We start from the raw sequence: 7,500 nt of genomic DNA on the forward strand, positions 1-7,500 counted from the left end.
CGTGTTCCAGGCCAACGTTTTCTCTCTCTCTTTGCGACCATTTTCGTGAAGTCACTCCTGGCGGGCTTTGTGGTCGTTTGGCGGTGGTTTTGATAATGGTGGCGTGGGTTGCAGTCGCAAATTGTCACATAAATCAACAAAGAATCCTCTTTGCAAATTCGTTCGTGCAAATGTCAGTGACGGAGTTTCGGCATTTACGCGACGAGAGACGAACGAACGTGAAATGGTGGTGGAGGAGAGTTTAATGCATTGTGGTGAGGTGAGGTGAGCCGCTTAGGAAATCATGCGGATTAATTTGTGATTTAGCGGCGAAACGAAATGGATTCGTTTATCAGAAATGAGGCATAAGCCATCATCTAGTCGCTTACAGGTCCTCTAACACGCGATGCACCGCGCGTTCGTGAGGCTACATCCGATCCGAGATTGCATTCCAGTCGGGGTCCGGGAGGTCGAGACGGCGTCAGCTCGATTTTTGTCAGCAATACTGCGCCATCTTACATCACGCACCATCATCCTTCTCTCCCTCGTTTGGTGCCAGTCGGTGGTAATGGTGTATGCCCATGCGCCACGATGAGCTGATGAGCCGAAAATAGAAAGGCATGCGTCTTCTGCTCCAGCCCGCCAGCACTCGGCGACCCTTTAACCCTTCGGTAGACGCCATTGCTCCGTATCAATCTACAGTCAACGGTGCGGATACTTGACGGTGTTTATTGAAATGAAACCATTTTTCAATCGAAATGTTCAGCTGTTTCACTAATCGAAGGTGACATTCCAGGGAGCTGACTAACCAGCACTAACCGGTGGTCCCTTGGCTACTAACCAGTTTTCTCCACCTGATCAATGGCACGTGGTGCGCGCGTTCGAGGTGAGCTAATCCTCAGAGAAATGCGAGATGTTTTTTGAATATTTGGAAGCTATTTTTGGCTCGGGCTCCCGTCGGGGTCCACCATCATCCACGAGGAAGTATAGGAATCGCGCTCGGTGATGTCGCGCATAAGCCGTACAGTAGTACAGCCTCGCGACAACGATCACGATCGCTAACGCAAAACGCGTGCATACTGAAGATGATCACCTGAAGATGAGGTTGAGATGAAACCGGTTAACATTTAAACGAACGAAACGAACGAACGAACGAACGAACGAACAACTCCCCGTCGCTCGAATGAGCGAATGTGTTTGTGGCTGTGAAGAAGCAAACGTGGTCGCCGCTACGAGGCGGCAGAGACTTTGAAGGAGAAGACGCGTCGCGACGAACGACTCCAACGATCGGAGCCATCTCCCAACGCCGCTCTGCCGCTGAACCGCGGGAAGAAGCGTAGACGAGGCATAATTGGGTTGCGGGAGTTAATACTTTCGATTTCAACGGCATGTTTAGACCCCGCTAGACCGTCCACCGTCACGAGGACGAACAGTGCCGTCGGCATCGTCGTCGTCGTCGTCGTCGGATTGCGAGTTAGTGAGCGATCGAGTGAGGTTCGTTGAAGTCTCTTGTTTCGTTGCGCACTAGACAACGCATGCAAGGAAGATGATGAGGAGAACGAGAGAGTGATAGAGAGAGACGCGAATGGCTGCTATTTTCCCGCATGGCAGGAGGGCAGCGAGAGTCGCGTGAAGAGGACACCACCGGGGGCTAGTATCGTGAGAAAAGCGAAACGAAGCTGGACAACGACGCTGGACGTCGGCCAGCCCCAGCCGGTGGCCACTATTAATAGCCAAAAGCTACACTTCACGAAACCTTGCGTTTGCGTTTGCGATGCCGTGTTCGTCGTCACCTCCTTCCGCACGAACACCGTGACACGACGGTAGGTGGGCCAAAAGGTCAGCGCTGCACACTCGAAATCAGCAGGCGGTGATCATCCTCTGCGTTGCTTCGTGTGATGATGCTCACACCGCTGCTGCTGCTGCTGTTGCTGATGATGATGATGATGATGATGCTGACCAATGGATTATACTCTGCAGAGCGCTGCTGTCGGAGGGCTATTTGGAGAGGCGCATGATGACCATTGCCCTGTTGCCATATGCAGATCTCACCCTGATTTATGTTTATTCTGTGACCATATTCTCGGTGTGGCGGGGTAGAGGGTGTTTTTAAACTGTTGATCAGTCCGCGGGCGCTGAGTCACATCGAGTTTTGTTAACACGAACAACGACACGAGCATGCAGTCATCATGGCGCATGTTACTCCATCCACAGCCCACCAGCTGACTGGCTGATAAAGAAACCTCCACAATCAGGCAACACCACACATCGCAACCTTTTTGCTCTAATAAAAACCACAAACCGGAGTCTCCCATGTGGTCTACCATCACGAGAGCAACAAAGTAACACTCGACTGCTTCATGGGGCCATGCAACTGCGCAGCGCTCGGTTTGTGCTCGACTTCTATAAAACCCACAGCAGACCGTCTGCAATCACGTGAGCGGCGGCTTCTCTTGGGACACCATCACGAGTGGGGTGGAGGTGATTTGAATTAATTATGATCATTGTGGTTCAGTTGGCCAAGTGCAACTGCAACTGCTACACACGCTGCAATATCGATTCCCACAACCCCTTGCTACGCCTTTGCCTTTCCCTTTCTCCCTTCCTCAGGTTGTCAATTCCTTCGAAGGAGGAATGGAGGGCGTGAGAATCACACACACACACACAAACCGACCGACGGACCAACAAATGAGTGCCCGCATGCTCTTCAGTTCGCTGGCTAGGAAATGGGAGTTTCTGAAGACACACAGACCCCTCCCCTCCTCCCTACACCCGGTTGGTGGTGTCTGAACCAACACCCTGGGAAATCACAGACCCACAAACAGGGTTTGGTCGCCCCGGTTCGTGTGATATGGACCAGGCTTTATGGCTCAACCAACCGCCCCCTTGGATTGGGATGCTGAGTTTATGGTCGATTATTTATCTCTCTCGAGTTCATGTTTCCCGGTGAGGCGGGGTCGAGGGGATCGCCGTGGCCAAGCCCCAAAACGCCAACGCGCGGAGATAATCACTCTCTATCAGCCACAATCGCTCCGGGGGGGTAGGGCATGCAATCAAGTACAACCTGGGAGGAGAGTGTGCGAGAGCGAAACACCCGCGCGGTGCGAGGATTGTGGGTGAATCGGTTGGTCGTCGCTCGACGACGAGCACATTGCATCATGTGCGGTCATAATTGAAAGCAGAGAGAAGGAGAGAAAAAAATGCCCTCCACCCCCCTCTGGTTCGGCATGCGATGTGTGAGAATCATGCTTTAACTGACGCGGACCGATGATGGCGGTTGAAGAATCAAGATGATTGGAATGGTTTCAAATCGATTATTCGTTGCCAGCCCGGGTACGACGTGACCTACTCTACGTCCGTCCGTACGGTCGACGATCACGCCAAGAGAGGCTGCAGCACGAAAATTGGAGCTCCGAGAATAGAGCACGATAAGCGCACGGTGGCGCACGCAGAATTGCAAAGGCCCCCCCTCCCCGGGAGATTGGTGGATTGCTTGGTGCTCAATTGCCTTACACACGATCGCTCGTTCGGATTGGCACATACGCGGCAGTGGCCACACGCCGCAGATCATGGAAATGAGGTTCGAGCCACAGTTTTGATGATAAAGCTGCAATGCTTGTATGCGCGCAATCATCACTTCGGCACGGAGTTCGGGTCACTTTCAAGTGCAAATGACCACCGGTCACCGTTTACAACACACGCGCGTTGAAAGGCTAGAAGGGGAGATGTCAGAAGTGAGGCAGAAAAGGATTTGATAAATGTGAACAGCAGCCGCAGCCGGTTGAACACAAAGCGATCTCCTTTTTTGGTGGGCCTGGGATTGGGGGGAGACCCCGGAGGCACCACGATTGGCGAACATTAGTTTAATTATGATAATTATGTTAACACAACCGCGTTGAAGCGATAAATCGGTCTGTGTGTGTGTTTGGTGTGGCGTGTATGTTGCGACAGGCAACGCAGCAGGCGCCGATCGAGGTGTCAAAGGTTTTGGGGTCCCCTTTGGCAACATCGCGGGCCATAGAACAACGAAGCAGTAGCAGCAGCAGCAGCAGCAGCAGCAGCAGCGCAGACCTTTTCGGGGAGCGCGCTAACCTTCGGGGGCTCATCAGAGTCATTAGAAAACTATTAACACCACTCTGCTCTGCTGGTAGCCGAAGCTATGAGCATTCATCTTTGTCCTGCGATGTGTTGTATGTCATCACAAACAACCGGCGGGGAATCGCCACACCGGTCTCCATCTATCAGTGGCCACAACTCAAACTGATAAAAAGCACAACGCCTGCTGCGACGCCTAAGGCTAGCTAGCTAGACTACAATCGCCACTACTCTGTGGCTACTAAGCAAGGTGCGCCTGCACAAAGCAATTACACACTTACACACACACAACCGTTTGACATGAGCATTAGAAGAGGCAGGGGATCGATCGAGGAGGCATCGAGATGTGTCGTTTGACGTTTGCTTCGTTGGAACGAGGAATGTGTGTGGCCGATTATATATTCCTTGTGTACCCTCGGGTGTATTGGATATTACCTGGAAGTGGTCGCGCCAGCGAGAGCACCATCATCACCAGCACCAACAACCATCATCAATCCTGCCGATCCGGTGACGCTTGGATGACGTGACGGGGGGAAAAAACCCCGATCCAAGATGGCAGAGACAGGACAACAGACAACGAATGGCGCATGTTATATGCAAAAATGCACCTTCCTTGCGCCTCGGAGACGAATGGTCCGGACCGGCTAAGATTGATACACCAGCCGTGCGGCATGCGGTCATCAGCAGACGATGATGGCAAACCCCGTCCACTCTACCGCATCGACATATTCGCTCGAGGTCAGCCAGAATGGCCTTTCGATCGAGCGCGTCGACGATGGTGAGCCGCCAATGGTGGTTTGTCCGTGTCCGTCTGCCAGGTGGAAACGATCCACCAATATCCGCCTTGATGCCTTCGAATAGGCCAAATATTGATACTGGATGCAATTATGGGACGACCTTTTGGTCGAATATCTTTTGGGGGGAGGCTCGCGCCCGTTTCTTTGCTAATCTTGCTCATCTTTTCTCTATCTCTCTCTCCTTCTATCGTTTCAGGATGCTGGTTATTGGGCCCGTGCCGGAGTAGGGTAATGGAGATCATCATTAGGCTTCGATTAGGTCGAAATGGGATCCTTTCATTCGCCGTAAACCTTCCACACGCCTAATGAGCGCGATCGAGGAAAGAAAAGGTTATCGGGTTCGGCACCGAGCGAGCAGATGCGCCGCCGAGCCGATTCCTTGTCGCAAATGTCAGAACCTTTTCGGGGCGGCCTCAGATACGGAACCGCACGGAACACGAATGAAACGATGGACGATTTAGGATGCCGAACTCAATTCAATGTCACCTCCCCCTTGGTGTGGACCACCCAGGGTGTGAAGTCCTTCGTGGAATTCATCGGGATGTGCTTGGCAATCCTCATCAACCTCCGGGGGCACACGTCATTAAATGGAATCGGATCGCGACGGACGTTAAATGTCACCCACGGACGGTATTCGTTTAATAAATTCCTTTAATTAGCTAATTCACCATTGACATTGTAGCGGGTGTAGCGGGTGTAGCCGGGTTGTCCCAAAAGCAACCACGACACGAACCCTCATCCATTGGAAGGCCGCTCGAGGTCTGTGCAAGTGCTCGCCAGATGCTCGCCAGCGATGGTGGTGAAGGATGATTTACTCCACGACCGTCGAGTGGAAGTGATCATCAAGCACTCATCACCGCAAAGCTGTGACCAGTTGTGCCATCATGATCGAGGCATCCGATGGTTTGCCGTGGCGGCTCATCTGCCGTACGCCGTGCCGTGCCGTGCCCGGTTGCATATGATTGATTGCGGGTCGCCGATTCGGTAATTTCCGCATGTTGCCGGTTGATGCTCCACTCCGAACGCTGTTCGAAGCAGGAAGCTCCCGACTGACCGACCGACCGATCAACCAACCGACCGACAGGTTGTATTCTCTTCCTCTCGCTGAATTGGTCCCCCCGAAAAGCAGGTCTCTTCAGTAACAGAAGCAGCAGCAGCGGTAAAGGAGAAGAAGAAATGCTCAACCTAACCTCACATATGATGCCGCCGCTCTGGTCGATCTGGCGGATTGGTCTGTGGGGCACGCGAGGGTGCGAGGGTGTTACGCAATCGGTGACAGGAACCGTTATAATTTCTCGTGACACCACGACCACTACTACCACCACCACTACGCTCCAAATCACGGGGTGTTTTGCATTTGCACTCGCTTATGTCACTCGTTCGTTGTCGGCAGCAGCGGCATTGAAATCGAACGCGATCGAACGAATGGCGGCGGCTGGAATTTGCTGGGAAGGAACGAGGGATCGGAGTTGGTTGTGGGGTTGGCTGACCTTAAGAACGACTTCTACGAAGCTAGAACGCCTCTTGGACGTGCGTTCCGGACGACCAGGTTTTGTTGCGACGCTGACAAGGCATTAATGTCAGTGCAATTAACAGTTCCATAAAGTCGCATGCACATTGCCACGCACATGCCAACAGAACCCGTTGTGCCACGTGTGTTGCCGCCGAGCCCGAGGGGAGGGGGTGTAATTATTTGCGCCAACGATCGCGCCATAGGCGCCTTTCAACAAGGGATTCAAGAACTTCGGGAAAGGTAGAATCAATTTGAATTGATGATGAGCCACGGAGCGGCCAGCGCAGGAGCGGTACAGGGCGTTCGCTTAATTGATTGATCGAGTTGGAGAATCGATTGTTGATTTCCCTCCCCCCGGGGGCCCCCTGCTTTCCAGCCAGAACCGACACCCAGCAACAACCATAATTATGTAAATTTTAATGAACACTCTATCTGAACCCCAAGACGACGACGACGGATATGCGTCGCGGGTGTCCTTGTTGTGGGTCCCTTGTGGAGCCCATTTTTCCCACCGTATCGACCCCCCCCCCTCCCTTCGTAATTAGGTCAAACGCGGCAGGGTGTGGCCTCGACCCATTTCCGTTCGTTCGGATTCGCCCCGTTCGACGACCGGCGATCGACGATCGCTTGCTCTCCTTGCACGGTGCGGCCATTTTACGTGTGTAATTTAAATCAATTCACCAACCAAGCACCCACCACCGGGGGTCTACGTGTGTGTGTTGTGTGCCGGTGCGAAACAGCCACCGATCGCGCGAGAGCGATTGTCGTTAACACATAACGCACGCACGCGGTCCGTAGTCAGGTCGAGTCAGGTCGAGTTACGCTGCGGCTTGTTCGCGATCGCTGTTATCAAAATGTGTGCTGCACCACCAGCGCTACACGTCCAGTGAACCAATCCTTCCGATCACCGCGAAGCGATCGTCATCGAGACGACCTTAGCTGGGGGCAAAGCGATCCACTAACCCAGTAAAGGTGACTCCAGCGAGAAGTGAGACGAAGTCGCATACGTGAGCCGCTCGATAGCATCGATTCGAACTTCTCTCGACCTGGAAGGGTCGCTGTGTAGTGGTACAGCAAAAGAAGAAAAAAATCTGTGGATCCTTCTTTGCTCGCGAT

At 53.0% G+C, this 7,500-nt stretch overlaps 1 protein-coding gene across 7 annotated transcripts in view; it reads left to right on the forward strand.

The window, feature by feature from the left end:
- The window catches only part of LOC125953595 (putative mediator of RNA polymerase II transcription subunit 12), a 61,028-nt gene that overhangs the window by 15,234 nt on the left and 38,294 nt on the right, over positions 1–7,500 (forward strand). The window lies entirely within an intron of this gene.

This window comes from Anopheles darlingi, chromosome 3 (assembly GCF_943734745.1).
Source record: "Anopheles darlingi chromosome 3, idAnoDarlMG_H_01, whole genome shotgun sequence".
Classification (NCBI taxonomy): domain Eukaryota; kingdom Metazoa; phylum Arthropoda; class Insecta; order Diptera; family Culicidae; genus Anopheles; species Anopheles darlingi.